Genomic DNA, 15,628 nt, shown 5'->3' with positions numbered 1-15,628 from the left:
GACACTCTGGCAGACCTCACGGGTCTCACTACACTAGCTACCTGGGAGTCCAGTGCACTAGGCATCTTTCATGTTCCCAAGGGAGACCCAGTGCGCAGACGTTTCGTATCATTAGCACTCCTGTTGGCAAACAGATGTATAACCATGCGCTGGCGCTCCCCGGAGGGTCCCCCTGTAGCGGCATGGAGGGGCGCGGTTGGTAAATGGGCGGCGGCGGAAGAGGATGCCCTTAGAGAGGAAGAAGCCAGGGGTGCGCGTAAAATTCCCTTGTCCATGGACTGGGCCATGCTCCTCCACAGCTTCCGACAGTCCACACATGCAGAAGACCAGCCTACTCCTCCCCCCCCCCCACCCAAGAGAATCAATAACCTCTACATGGTACCAACCGTCCCGGGACCGTCTCCCGGCACCCTCTACATCCTGATCACACTCTCGTATGCCATGCCACCCACCTCGATGCCTGCATCCCCGGGGGTACTCACCCCCTGCTCACCCCTCTTATCCCCCTCCCTCCCCCTCTCATGGTGCGCAGACCAACTAGCTCCGAGGCCCCCCCCCTGACGCCCGTCGCCAGTATCCCCTTGCCTAGACCCTGCTAGCGCCCATATGCTTCCCACCCACGGTTTTTGTCCCCCTCGTTATCAGGTGCCACCACTGTATGGACAGTGCAGACCTTGATCCAACGCTCTCAAGGTGGGATCCTATATACCTGCTATTATCCACCGCCCCATTGGCGATATAGATTCACTGTTTCCCGACCTGCGGACATGTTTGTACGATCTACATTGATCATTCAAGAAAATGTATGTTAGCACCAGTTATATAGTTACTAAAAAACGTTGCACGCCTGGCTGTTCGTGGCTGAATGTTGAGGCCATGTCAGCAGATCAATTACACTGTACCTGTATACTTTGATGCAACAATAAAATAAATTTCAGCAAAAAAAAAAATAGAACACCCCTCAGAGGAAGTATATTGAAGGGAACTGGGGGCGCAACCCACGACTAGCAAGTAAAGTCACTCTGGCATCTAACCGCCTGATATTTCACTGTGACACTAATGATAGGATTATTCCCTGGCAACCTGCAGCCGTGTATCACGAGGGAAGAACCCAGCAGAAAACACCCAGGGGCAGCAACCACTATCATGCTACCTAGCAAAACGGCTCTCTCTTCTTCTTCTTTACTCTTCCAGATGAGAAAACATGCATCAAAAGACTAACTTTACATCATCTACTAGAATGCAGCTGGCTGGCCTCAATGCTACGATCTGATCAGGGTTGCACATTCCTCAGAAGTAGTGACATCCTATGTCTCCAGGAGACGTGGTCAAGGAATCCCACGGCAATACATTTTTTATATGAAGTCTTTATCCGACTACACAAACAAGTCTGTTTGGCCGGCCCTCAGGGGGCCTCGCGATCTTTTTAAAGCAATCAGCCATAATATTGATCTCCTCACCCACACAAATCTATCGAGACCTACAAGCCCTATCCATCGAAGGCTTAAAAATTGGTATGAAGGCCTTCTCTTTGCGTCTCATCAATTGTTACTTTAATTCATGTAAATCTTGAATTTTGCACTCTATGAGCTCTTTTTGCTCGAGCATAAAAGAAATCATTGAAGCATATCCTTCTCATAAAATCATGCTGGCAGGGAACTTTAACACGAAATCCCTAGGTCAATGCCACAATGTTGTGCAAATGAGCAATGAATGAGACCAGTTTAAAGACCTACTTACCACATTTGACCTAACATCAGCAGACCGGAACCAGATGTGCCCTAGGAATATGCCCCACCACACATTTAAGAAAACCTCAACAATTGACTATGTCTTTATGTCAAATCCCTGAATAAAATATCTCCAGAGTTTTGAGATAATTAATTGTGCAGAAAGTGACCATAATCCACTGGTTATAAACTTGGACCTAAGCCACCAGACAGCTGACACCGGCCAGGAGATAGGCTCCTCCACAGGAGACGAATTAAGGACCCTAGTAAGGAGAATCAAGTGGAAACCTTACCACTTGCTCCAGGTGTCAAAAATGACTTGATGATGAGGGCTCTTGGTACAAGGACCAACCAGGGGAGCTACTTTTGACAAACTGGGACCTCATGACCAGAGCTTTGGCAGCCTCACTCCAGGGACACCCGGCCCATCCAATGCGTACCCAGCAGCTACCCAGACATACAAACAAATCCCTGCTAAAACTGAACATCAACATCAGGCGGAAGAAGCTGAGGAAGAGAACACGCTTGTTCAAATTTAATCCAACTTCTAGTAAGTCGCACGGGCTCTGAAACGAGCACAACAAGGGGGAGAGCGGTTGGCCTAACGGCTAAGGCGCTCGACCTCGGACCTAGGATCTGGGTTCGAGTCTCGGTAACGACGCGAAGAACCTCCTGTGATTCTGGGCAAATCACTTAATCTCCCCGTGCCTAAAAAATGAAAGTGTGTCCTCATGTAACGTAACTGGTGCTCTGATACCTGATTCGGTTCGGTTCTAGTTCGCGCTATATAAAACTCTGAAAAAAAAAAAAAAAGAGGAAGAATGGGCCCCCAAGGGTAAACGCAGTTCCAGCATCAGATTGGGAGAACTACGTGAGGGGCCAGTTCCTTGCACATAAGCATACAGAGGTAAAGTAAAGGAACATCAAGTCTCAATTACATCTTCGGAAATATTAAAACGTATGAAAATCATGAAGGCCAGTGGAGCGTCGGACCCAAATGGGCTCCCAGCTGGAATCTTTCAATCCACCCCAGATGACTGGGCCGTGCTACTAACTCCATTATTTAATACCGTTTACACATTTGGTAAAACACCTGAATCTTGGAGAGGCTATGCCCGATATTTAAAAGAGGCGACCCATTAAAACCAAACAACTATCGCCTAATAGCCCTACTTGATCTGGAAGCAAAAGCATATGTCTGAATCCTATTGGAGAAATTGGGAATGTGGTCAGAAGAAAATGAGCTGCTTCCTTTTTTTCAAACAGGCTTCCGTCGAGGAGCCTCCACAACGATAACATCATAGCATTATCAGTCCTCTACCATCAAGCCACCCAGCAGAACCAACCCCCACTTTGCTGCTGCTTCGTTGATCTGTCCGCAGCAACTGATAGGGTTGACAGACAGACCCTCTAGGTGAAACAAGCAAAATGGGGAATCCCCTCTTCGCTCCTAAAAGCCATAATGTCCCTCTACTCGGAAACCTGGGTACGATTGAAAACAGGCCAGATATTTTTAACAGCTAAAATTTCTACTACTGGAGGTCTGAAACGAATCTGCATGCTGGCACCCTTACTGTTCAATCTGTACACAGCAGATTTGGGAAAAGCTGTGTTCAACAGCTGCCTGGTTCTACCTCGTCTAGGCCATTGCTCACTCCACATTCTTCAATACGCGGATGATATAGTCATCATGGACCACACCAAAGTGGGACTTCAGTGTGCACTGATCAGCCTACACACATACAGCACAATTAATCACCTTACCATCAACCAAGACAAGATGAAGATTCTTGTACTCGGACGCCAAAAGAACACAAAACAAACTTCATGTACCATAGGCTCCATGACTGTCAAGTCTGCTCCGAAAAACGTATATCTGGGGGTCTGGTTCACAGAATCTGCTCAACAATCTGCATCTGCTCATAAAAAAGATCTGATCAAGAAATCGACCGCTAGCATTTACGGTTTAATCAAACTCAATAACTAGCTAAAAAGTCAGTCGGCAGAGGGAATAAGTAAAGTCACTCAAGCATCCCTCCTTCCAGCACTCTCATATGGTCATTAAGCGTTCCCTGGCGCCTGCACAGAAATCTTGGATTTTTTTATAACTCTATTGGTTATAAAAAAATCTTTAAACTCCCAAAATACCTCCTCAGGGAGAGACGCAGGCTGGAGCTCAGACTGATTAAACAAGCACTAACCCTTGATGCCGATCTCCTCAAATGCTACATTTTTACTTTGAAATCCCTGGAAAAATCCTTAAATTTCTGCCTTAGTGACATAGTTGAAAAAACAGGATCTCCAAGGAATATTCAGCTTACAAAAGCACTTGCCACCACAGAAATAAACCAAGCAGCACTCGCCCTGCCTAGTATCACATACGCAATCTGCAAAAAGTCCATTAATAAAAAAGTGCAATCAGCCTCATTTCAGCAAAGACTTGGCTACTCTAAAAACATCTCCTTTTCTCGCCCGCTAAATGCCTACCTCTCTGCTTTTCTCAATCCTAATACCAGAAGAGAGATCATGTACATACGATTTCTGGCACTGCCGATAGTGGATTTTTGCCGGGCCTGGGCAAAAAACCCACTGCAGGAGCATGCAGACTATGCGACTACAAGCGAGAATCATGGCTGCACCTCTTGTGCTGTTGCCCGGCCATAATGAACAAAAGTAGAATTCTTCTTAGGGAACTATAAAAGAGGGAAAATGCAAGCCCCTGCCTACAGGCTTTGGCAATATGTTTCTCACAAAAGGAGCCCTCCACCCTGGCACGTTGCAAACAATTTGGGATGCCCTCCAACCCCGCTCTGAACCTCCATCGTGCTCAAATAACTTAAAAAAAAAAACGGATTCTGGATTACTTCAAATAGAAGCCAGGAGGTGGACTTTTCGCCAACTAAAAATAAAACCCAGTAGTCATGTTCATATTCTCCGAAAGACACGTAGGCAGGCGGAATACACAGCTCTCCGGTAGAACACAGATGTTCAAAATGAAGTACAATAGAGGCTGGGGATTCCTAGCAATTTCATCTAACTAAGGACTGTTTTAAACCTCACAAAGCCGCAAACCACAAGCACTTTATCACAGGACCAAGGAAGGTACACATGGCGCTATAGGCAAGGAACGAATGGAAGAAGCGGAAAACGAATGAGCTAGACGGGGACCATTTTTCTACCGGGGCTGGTAGTATAGGAATGCGCAACTGTAAACATGACATTTAAGTCCTGGACTATATGACAGCACATAGCATCTGCACCTTCCCAGAGAGCTGGTGACTATAGGCAAAGCTCTGGCTGCTAAAGGGAGAGGGAGTAGTGACAATAAACAATGCACAGCTCCTCGCACCTAACCAGAAGTAATTTTGCTTATTTGTTTTACTTTGATATAAGGGCCAAGCACAGACACTATGGTCCTTTTAATGTTGTTTTATTGTAATGCAATGGTTCTAATTAACTTATGCAAATAAACTTCCGTGTTCTGCCTTATGGGCATGAGGGCCTAACAAGGGGTGACTTCATGATAAAAGGAAGGTTTATGTCTGTCAAAAAGGGTTATTTTGACAGGTTGAATTTTCAGTTGATAATGACAAAAACCAGGCTATGATGGTAGACCTTTAGTCATGTTTGCACTGTCACTGTTGTGAGTGGCACAGTGGGTGCTGTAGTCCATAAGTGACTTTTAACAAACATGCCTTGGGTACACTTTTGTACAATATACTAGGGACTTTTAGGTAAGTTAAACATGCCAGTTAATGGTATGTCAATTTCAGCACTTTGAAAGCAGGAGCACAGGCACTTTGCCACTGGTTAGCAGGGTAAAGTTCACTGAGTTCTACAGCCAGCAAAACCAAACAGTGCAAAAATCTGGATGTACACCATGCAAAGGATGCCCATTTTCCACAAGGGGGATCCAGTTGGATCCTGAATCTGAGAGTGTTAGGCCTGACAACCTTATGGTAGTCTGCCTTCCTCCTCCATTTTTCTGACCTCATTGTTGCTAGTATGAGGACTCTGCGACTTTTTCACTGCTAACTAGTACCAACGTGCATGTGCTCTCTTCCCTAAAGATGATAATATTGGTTCATCCCCAAATGCCATATTTAATTTACTAATGAGCCCACAATAAAGTGCAATACATGTGCCTAGGTACTGTGAATTGAATGCTACTAGTGGGCTGTAGCACTGATTGTGCCATCCACTTAAATAGCCCTCTAACCATGTCCCAGCCCTGCCATTGTAGAGCCTGTGTGTGCAGTTGCCATGCCAAATGGATGAAATGGAACAAATGGAACAAATGGAACAAGATCTGTGGATCAAGATTCAGCCTCTGGGAAAAGTCCTATAACTGGGACATTTACTCGAGAAACTATAACCCAGGCCAAAGATTAACAGCGCTTAGAGACATATAACGGACTCTGTACCAAGCCTTAAGGGCAGACGTGAACGCATATATAAATCTCCTCAAGGGCTGTCTAACAACATATGGCAATCTACAGAGGTACAGAAAAGGAGCAGAGTGCTAAGGACAGTCCAGAGGGAATACAGCACAAACAGAGACAACGTTACTCTGCAAGAAAAGATCCTTACGCGAAGGAAGGCTGTTAGACCTGGCACCATTGGTGTGGGTCTCCCTTCCATTTTTGCTGTTGCCTCATGAATTTTTGCTGGTGTTAGATGCTTTGGGCACTGTGCCACTGCTCTCCAGTGCCACAGTGCAAGTGCTCCCTATTGTAAATTGATGTATTAATCAGTGGTTCCATGTTTGGCTATTTGGTTTACTTGTCAGACCCTAGTCTAGTGCACTGAGTGTGCCCAGGGCGTGTAAATCCAAATGCTGATGGTGGGCTTGCAGCACTGGTTGTGCCACCCACAGAAGCAGCCTTGTAAAATGTGTCTTAGGTCTGCCATTGCAGAGCCTGCATGCAGTCTGGCACTGTCATGCTGACTGGGCAAGTGCACCCACTTGCCAGTCCCTAAACCTTCCCTTTTCTTCATATCAGTCATCCCTATGGTAGGCCCAAGGGCAGGGTGCATTGTAAGTATATGGTAGGACACGCCCTGATGTGTGTGGCATGTCCTAATAGTGAATTAAAGCCATTTTCGTTTTTCACTATTGCAAGGCTACCTGTTCTCCATAGGCCAGAATGGGCTGTTGGAATATTACATGTTTATAATCCTAACTGTCTCAGAGAACATGGTAGAAATTCGAGTTTAGTATGCCTGAACTCAGAATGATAAAGTACATCTTTTAGTGAAGTTTGTTTTAACATTCTGTGTTTGCAAATACCACTTTTAGAAAGTAGGTATTTGCTTGTCTAACCTTTCAAGCCTGCCTCTGCTAGGTTGTGTATTCCTTTGTCTGGTTTAGTGAGTGACAGGGCTGGGGGATTCCAAGAGATAGGATGAGTCAGCCCAGTGGTGAATAGAGAGATCTGCATCTAGATGGGAGGGAGGACTTGCAGCTGAACCTTGAATAGGGCTGTGCCTGCCTTCCACAATGCTGGCTCCACCTCCTGGGGAGCGGCTGATGTCTCTGCCCTGCACACTAAAAGAAGAGAAGGAGTACTGTGAACAAAGTGCTCCAGGACTGTACTTGCCTTCCACAATGCTGGCTCCACCTCCTGTGGGGCGTCTGATGTGCCTACCATGCACTGTGAAAGGAAAGGAGAAGTCTGGTAAACAGAGTGCTTCAGAACTGGTTTGGACTGGGCAAAGGCCCCTCTCCGCCTCAGAGAACAAAGGATTTTGGTGTATAAATATTGGGACCCCGATCTCATGAAATTAGATCACTTTTGGACTACAAGAAGAAATCTTTACTGAGGAGAGGAACCTGAAGAAACTGAGGAGAGACTATTCCCAAGCTGAAGCGCTCCTTGGGGGATTGGCCTGCAGTGGTTGCCTTACTGCCAAAGGAAGGAGAAAGGAACTTTGTGTACTTTCAACTTGTGAAGGATCTCCAAGGGCTTGGAAAAGAGCTTGCCTCCTGCTGAAGTCTCAGGGACAACAGACTTCATCCCCCAGCTCACCAGAGTTCTTTGGAAGTGCCTGCTGCTGTTTTGGGCCTTCTGAGGGACTGCGTGTCACAAGGAGCTGGAAGAGCGACTCATCAAAGAAGAAGCATGTCGCCGTCGCTGTGCCTGCCGGCGCAACTCGGAAGGAGGGTGTTACCCCTGGAACTGTCACACTGCACCGTATCGAGAAAAGCGTGCCGCAACGAAGAAGAAGCGTGTCTCTGTCGCTGCTGCTGCCGTCGCAACTCCGAAGGAGTGTGTTGCCGCTGTAGCTGTCGCACTGCACCGCATTGAGAGTAGAGTCTCGCAATGAGGTGGGAGAGTCGCAGTGCCTGCCGTCGCAACTCCGAAGGAGGGTGTCACCGCTGGAACTGTCACACTGCACCGCAATGAAGAAAAGCGCCTTGCATCCCCGAGAAGCGCGCCGCACTCAAAGCTGCTGCCGTCGCGTTGTGGATGTCGGCGCTGTAGTTGCCACATTTGCACGGAAGCTTCACGCATCGTGGGAGAAGAGTGTCGCAGTTGGAGCTGTTGCTGTCGCATCGCTGAATAAGGGTGTCGCCGCTGCAGTCCACGTATCGAACCGAGAACTTTCCGCATCCCCGGACAAGCCCGCATCTGGAAGATCATCACGTCTTTATTTCTTTGCACCTGAACTTTGCCGCATTTCCATCGCTGCGACATTGCTTGTCGTGGAAGCGCAATGCAACCTAAGGTACATTGACGCAAAGTGTCGCATCTTAAGAACTGAACTGAACCAAGCTAAATCTACTATCTTAAAGTAACAGTATTGTGTACTTTTGTTGTTTATGGTCTTGTGGTAACTCTACATAAAGTATACTTATTTTTTTATATAAAACCTTGTGTGGTGTCCATCTGTAGTGTTGTCACTGGGTTACTGTATGTGGTCACAAATGCTTTACACACTGCCTCTGAGATAAGCCTGTCTGCTCGTGCCAAGCTTTCAAGGAGGTGAGCAGGGGTTATTTTAGGAGTGTACCCCCTTAGCCTGACTAGTGGCAAGGGTCCCTATTTGTCACAAGTACCTACCTGTGCCAACTAGAGACCCCCGAATGTAACATTGGTGGCAGCTGTGAGGATTCTGGACTTGCATTTGTGACTCATGTACAGTGATTGGTGAACACTACTTAGTGAGTACAGACCATAATGCAACCACATACTTTTTGGTAGATTCCTTTTAGGATTTTTTCTATTTTTGAAAGATGGCTAACTCACGTTGTAGTAGAGAGAGCAGAATCCATATCTTCTACTGATCTTGAATGGGAAGAAGAGAAATTGGAAGGCTTCAAAGTTGCACACCTGAAGTACTTTTGCAAAAAGTTCAATATTTCCACTGCTGGATTCAAAAAGAAGGAAGAGTTCTACAAGGCGCTGAGGGCCAGGGTAGAAGCAAGGAAAACTCCTGAGATTGAGGAGGATGACCTGGCAGTTGTGCAACAGGAAGAGCCATTGGGCTCAAGAGGAAGGAACATACCTTCCCCTGCAGGTAGCGTCTCTTCTGGCAAAAGTCTGTCTCCAGCGGAGTTGGAGGACAGAGAGAGATCAAGAAGGCATGAAATGGAGATGACCAAGTTCAAGGTGAATAGGCAACTGGAGCTAGAAAATAGGAGATTAGATATAGAGGAAAAGAAAATGCAGTTTGAGCATGAAAAAGTTTTGAGGGAGTTGGAGTTTAAAATCAAAAGTTTGGAGGTTACTCCCTCTGGTGACAGCATACCGTCAGTACATACGGAAAGTAGAGTGTATATTCCCAAAGATGTGGTGAAGGAGTTTAACAAAAATGATGTTGTTGGTCAGTGGTTCAGAACCTATGCGGTAGCCATGTCTTCCCACCGGGTCCCTGAGAGAGATTAGGGAGTGGGGTTGTGGGGAAGGTTCCTTAGTGAGGTGCGGGACACATTGTTAGACTTGCCTTCTGAAGTCCACAATTCATACAGCCACATGAAAGATGCATTGATGTCTAGATACGATTTGACACCTGAACTCTATAGGCAGAGGTTCAGGAAATGCAAAAAGTTAGAAAACAGCACTTGAGTTGAATATGTCACTTTCTTTTGCAGAGCATTGAATGGTTGGGTAAAAGGCAGCAAGGTTAATTATTTTCAAGGTCTCTTTGATTTGATTGCATGGGAGCACTTGTCTGATAATTGTTTTCCAGAGCTGCGCCAGCATCTGATAGATAGCAAGCTGACTAACCCTAGGAAGCCTGCTAAGGAGGCGGACTGCTGGGTGAGCACCCGGTTCCACAAGGGTCACGTGGGAGACTCAGCCAAAGGTGGGCAGGGTCCCCAGCAGAAGAGTGGGGGGACAAGGGTAAACAGAAGGAGTTCCGCAAAGGGCCCCAAAGTAATTCCCAAGGGAAAAGTTCCCAGCCTCCCCCTGCGAAGAAGAAAGGGGCCTGACAGGTAGTCCTGTTCCCCAGGGGCCCCTGAAGTGTTACAAGTGTGGTGAACAGGGTCATAAGGTAAATGACACCAGGTGCCGCCTGTTTGGTAAACCAGCACCCACTGGTGCTCCGCCCCGGCAGATGGCTAGTGTAGCCTTGGGGGAGGAGATTGATGTCCAAGGTGGGTGGGGTCCCACACAGATGACCCATGTCTCTTTAGGAGACTGTGAGATGGTCTCAGAAGCTCAGCTGCCCAGGAACACTAAGAAATATGGGCAGTGGGTGAACATCAATGGCCAAAAGGTGGAGGTTCTTAGAGCCAGTGTGACAGCTGTCAGGTGTCACCTGGTCTCTCAAGAGCAGATTATCCTGCATCCATTTTGCCGAGTTGTTGCTGCCGACAACACAGAGAGTCATTGTCCAATGGCTCAGGTTCCCTTTGAGTAGGGGGGGGGGTCTCTGGTACTCTTCAGGTAGCACTGAGGCCCGCCATGCCTGTTGACTGTTTGTTGAGGAACGATTTGAAGAGCTCCCCTTGGGAAAAGGTGGAGAAAACTACTCACTTGAAGATGGTTGGACTGCCTGACTGGGCGTGCGTGACCACCCGGTCAATGTCAGGTCTCAAGAGGACCTGGAGCCTGAGAGGGAGGCCCAGGAACCTGCCTTAGAGAGAACAAGTACAAAATGGGGTGGTGATGGACGGAGCATCTGAACCAATCAAACACTCACGCCCAGTCAAAAGATCTGGGTTTGATCCATCCCCGTTCTTTAGCCCACTCTGCCACCCCAGTTCAGACATGGCTATATGCAAATCAGTCTGACCCTGTGCCTCATGGGAACAGTCCAGCCCGAACTGCCAAGCCATGCCTTCCCTGGACCGGAAACAAGCTTCCGAGGACCGGTTTCTGGCATTACAGCCGTCTTCGGCCCGGCTTGCTTGAATCCAGTGGCAAAGTGAGCAAGGGACTCATGTCTGAGCATACCCTGCCACACTTATGGCGGCCAAAGCGGTGCAAAAGTGGGTGGTGATGGACGGAGCATCTGAACCAATCAAACACTCACACCCAGTCAAAAGATCTGGGTTTGATCCATCGACGTTCTTTAGCCCACTCTGCCACCCCAGTTCAGACATGGCTATATGCAAATCAGTCTGACCCTGTGCCTCTTGGGAACAGTCCAGCCCGAACTGCCAAGCCATGCCTTCCCTGGACCGGAAACAAGCTTCCGAGGACCGGTTTCTGGCATTACAGCCGTCTTCAGCCCGGCTTGCTTGAATCCAGTGGCAAAGTGAGCAAGGGACTCACGTCTGAGCATACCCTGCCACACTTATGGCGGCCAAAGCGGTACAAAAGGGGGTGGTGATGGACGGAGCATCTGAACCAATCAAACACTCACACCCAGTCAAAAGATCTGGGTTTGATCCATCACCGTTCTTCAGCCCACTCTGCCACCCCAGTTCAGACATGGCTATATGCAAATCAATCTGACCTTGTGCCTCATGGGAACAGTCCAGCTCGAACTGCCAAGCCATGCCTTCCCTGGACCGGAAACAAGCTTTCGAGGACCGTTTTCTGGCATTACAGCTGTCTTCAGCCCGGCTTGCTTGAATCCAGTGGAAAAGTGAGCAAGGGACTCACGTCTGAGCATTCCCTGCCACACTTATGGCAGCCAAAGCGGTACAAAAGGGGGTGGTGATGGACGGAGCATCTGAACCAATCAAACACTCACACAAAGTCAAAAGATCTGGGTTTGATCCATCACCGTTCTTTAGCCCACTCTGCCACCCCAGTTCAGACATGGCTATATGCAAATCAGTCTGACCCTGTGCCTCATAGGAACAGTCCAGCCCGAACTGCCAAGCCATGCCTTCCCTGGACCGGAAACAAACTTCCGAGGACCGGTTTCTGGCATTACAGCCGTCTTCAGCCTGGCTTGCTTGAATCCAGTGGCAAAGTGAGCAAGGGACTCACGTCTGAGCATACCCTGCCACACTTATGGCGGCCAAAGCGGTACAAAAGGGGATGGTGATGGACGGAGCATCTGAACCAATAAAACACTCACACCCAGTCAAAAGATCTGGGTTTGATCCATCACCGTTCTTTAGCCCACTCTGCCACCCCAGTTCAGACATGGCTATATGCAAATCAGTCTGACCCTGTGCCTCATGGGAACAGTCCAGCCCGAACTGCCAAGCCATGCCTTCCGTGGACCGGAAACAAGCTTCCGAGGACCGGTTTCTGGCATTACAGCCGTCTTCAGCCCGGCTTGCTTGAATCCAGTGGCAAAGTGAGCAAGGGACTCACGTCTGAGCATACCGTGCCACACTTATGGTGGCCAAAGCGGTACAAAAGGGGGTGGTGATGGACGGAGCATCTGAACCAATCAAACACTCACACCCAGTCAAAAGATCTGGGTTTGATCCATCACTGTTCTTTAGCCCACTCTGCCACCCCAGTTCAGACATGGCTATATGCAAATCAGTCTGACCCTGTGCCTCATGGGAACAGTCCAGCCCGAACTGCCAAGCCATGCCTTCCCTGGACCGGTAACAAACTTCCGAGGACCGGTTTCTGGCATTACAGCCGTCTTCAGCCCGGCTTGCTTGAATCCAGTGGCAAAGTGAGCAAGGGACTCACGTCTGAGCATACCCTGCCACACTTATGGCGGCCAAAGCGGTACAAAAGGGGGTGGTAAAGGACGGAGCATCTGAACCAATCAAACACTCACACCCAGTCAAAAGATCTGGGTTTGATCCATCACCGTTCTTTAGCCCACTCTGCCACCCCAGTTCAGACATGGCTATATGCAAATCAGTCTGACCCTGTGCCTCATGGGAACAGTCCAGCCCGAACTGCCAAGCCATGCCTTCCCTGAACCGGAAACAAGCTTCCGAGGACCGGTTTCTGGCATTACAGCCGTCTTCAGCCCGGCTTGCTTGAATCCAGTGGCAAAGTGAGCAAGAGACTCACGTCTGAGCATACCCTGCCACACTTATGGCGGCCAAAGCGGTACAAAAGGGGATGGTGATGGACGGAGCATCTGAACCAATAAAACACTCACACCCAGTCAAAAGATCTGGGTTTGATCCATCACCGTTCTTTAGCCCACTCTGCCACCCCAGTTCAGACATGGCTATATGCAAATCAGTCTGACCCTGTGCCTCATGGGAACAGTCCAGCCCGAACTGCCAAGCCATGCCTTCCGTGGACCGGAAACAAGCTTCCGAGGACCGGTTTCTGGCATTACAGCCGTCTTCAGCCCGGCTTGCTTGAATCCAGTGGCAAAGTGAGCAAGGGACTCACGTCTGAGCATACCGTGCCACACTTATGGTGGCCAAAGCGGTACAAAAGGGGGTGGTGATGGACGGAGCATCTGAACCAATCAAACACTCACACCCAGTCAAAAGATCTGGGTTTGATCCATCACTGTTCTTTAGCCCACTCTGCCACCCCAGTTCAGACATGGCTATATGCAAATCAGTCTGACCCTGTGCCTCATGGGAACAGTCCAGCCCGAACTGCCAAGCCATGCCTTCCCTGGACCAGAAACAAGCTGCCGAGGACCGGTTTCTGGCATTACAGCCGTCTTCAGCCCGGCTTGCTTGAATCCAGTGGCAAAGTAAATAAGGGTCTCACGTCTGAGCATACCCTGCCACACTTATGGCGGCCAAAGCGGCACAAAAGGGGGTGGTGATGGACGGACCATCTGAACCAATCAAAAACTCACACCCAGTCAAAAGATCTGGGTTTGATCCATCACCGTTCTTTAGCCCACTCTGCCACCCCAGTTCAGACATGGCTATATGCAAATCAGTCTGACCCTGTGCCTCATGGGAACAGTCCAGCCCGAACTGCCAAGCCATGCCTTCCCTGGGCCCACAAGCTTCCGAGGACCGGTTTCTGGCATTACAGCCGTCTTCAGCCCGGCTTGCTTGAATCCAGTGGCAAAGTGAGCAAGGGACTCACGTCTGAGCATACCGTGCCACACTTAGGGCGGCCAAAGCGGTACAATAGGGGGAGGTGATGGACGGAGCATCTGAACCAATCAAACACTCACACCCAGTCAAAAGATCTGGATTTGATCCATCACCGTTCTTTAGCCCACTCTGCCACCCCAGTTCAGACATGGCTATATGCAAATCAGTCTCACCCTGTGTCTCATGGGCACAGTCCAGCCCGAACTGCCAAGCCATGCCTTCCCTGGACTGGAAACAAGCTTCCGAGGACCAGTTTCTGGCATTACAGCCGTCTTCAGCCCGGCTTGCTTGAATCCAGTGGAAAAGTGAGCAAGGGACTCACGTCTGAGCATTCCCTGCCACACTTATGGCAGCCAAAGCGGTACAAAAGGGGGTGGTGATGGACGAAGCATCTGAACCAATCAAACACTCACACCCAGTCAAAAGACCTGGGTTTGATCCATCACCGTTTTTTAGCCCACTCTGCCACCCCAGTTCAGACATGGCTATATGCAAATCAGTCTGATCCCGTGCCTCATGGGAACAGTCCAGCCTGAACTGCCAAGCCATGCCTTCCCTGGACCGGTAACAAACTTCCGAGGACCGGTTTCTGGCATTACAGCCGTCTTCAGCCCGGCTTGCTTGAATCCAGTGGCAAAGTGAGCAAGGGACTCACGTCTGAGCATACCCTGCCACACTTATGGCGGCCAAAGCGGTACAAAAGGGGGTGGTAAAGGACGGAGCATCTGAACCAATCAAACACTCACACCCAGTCAAAAGATCTGGGTTTGATCCATCACCGTTCTTTAGCCCACTCTGCCACCCCAGTTCAGACATGGCTATATGCAAATCAGTCTGACCCTGTGCCTCATGGGAACAGTCCAGCCCGAACTGCCAAGCCATGCCTTCCCTGAACCGGAAACAAGCTTCCGAGGACCGGTTTCTGGCATTACAGCCGTCTTCAGCCCGGCTTGCTTGAATCCAGTGGCAAAGTGAGCAAGAGACTCACGTCTGAGCATACCCTGCCACACTTATGGCGGCCAAAGCGGTACAAAAGGGGGTGGTGATGGACAGAGCATCTGAACCTATCAAACACTCACACCCAGTCAAAAGATCTGGGTTTGATCCATCACCGTTCTTTAGCCCACTCTGCCACCCCAGTTCAGACATGGCTATATGCAAATCAGTCTGACCCTGTGCCTCATGGGAACAGTCCAGCCCGAACTGCCAAGCCATGCCTTCCGTGGACCGGAAACAAGCTTCCGAGGACCGGTTTCTGGCATTACAGCCGTCTTCAGCCCGGCTTGCTTGAATCCAGTGGCAAAGTGAGCAAGGGACTCACGTCTGAGCATACCGTGCCACACTTATGGCGGCCAAAGCGGTACAAAAGGGGGTGGTGATGGACGGAGCATCTGAACCAATCAAACACTCACACCCAGTCAAAAGATCTGGGTTTGATCCATCACTGTTCTTTAGCCCACTCTGCCACCCCAGTTCAGACATGGCTATATGCAAATCAGTC

The sequence above is a fragment of the Lissotriton helveticus genome, chromosome 6 (assembly GCF_964261635.1).
Source record: "Lissotriton helveticus chromosome 6, aLisHel1.1, whole genome shotgun sequence".
NCBI classification, from domain to species: domain Eukaryota; kingdom Metazoa; phylum Chordata; class Amphibia; order Caudata; family Salamandridae; genus Lissotriton; species Lissotriton helveticus.
This window is presented reverse-complemented; position numbering follows the sequence as displayed.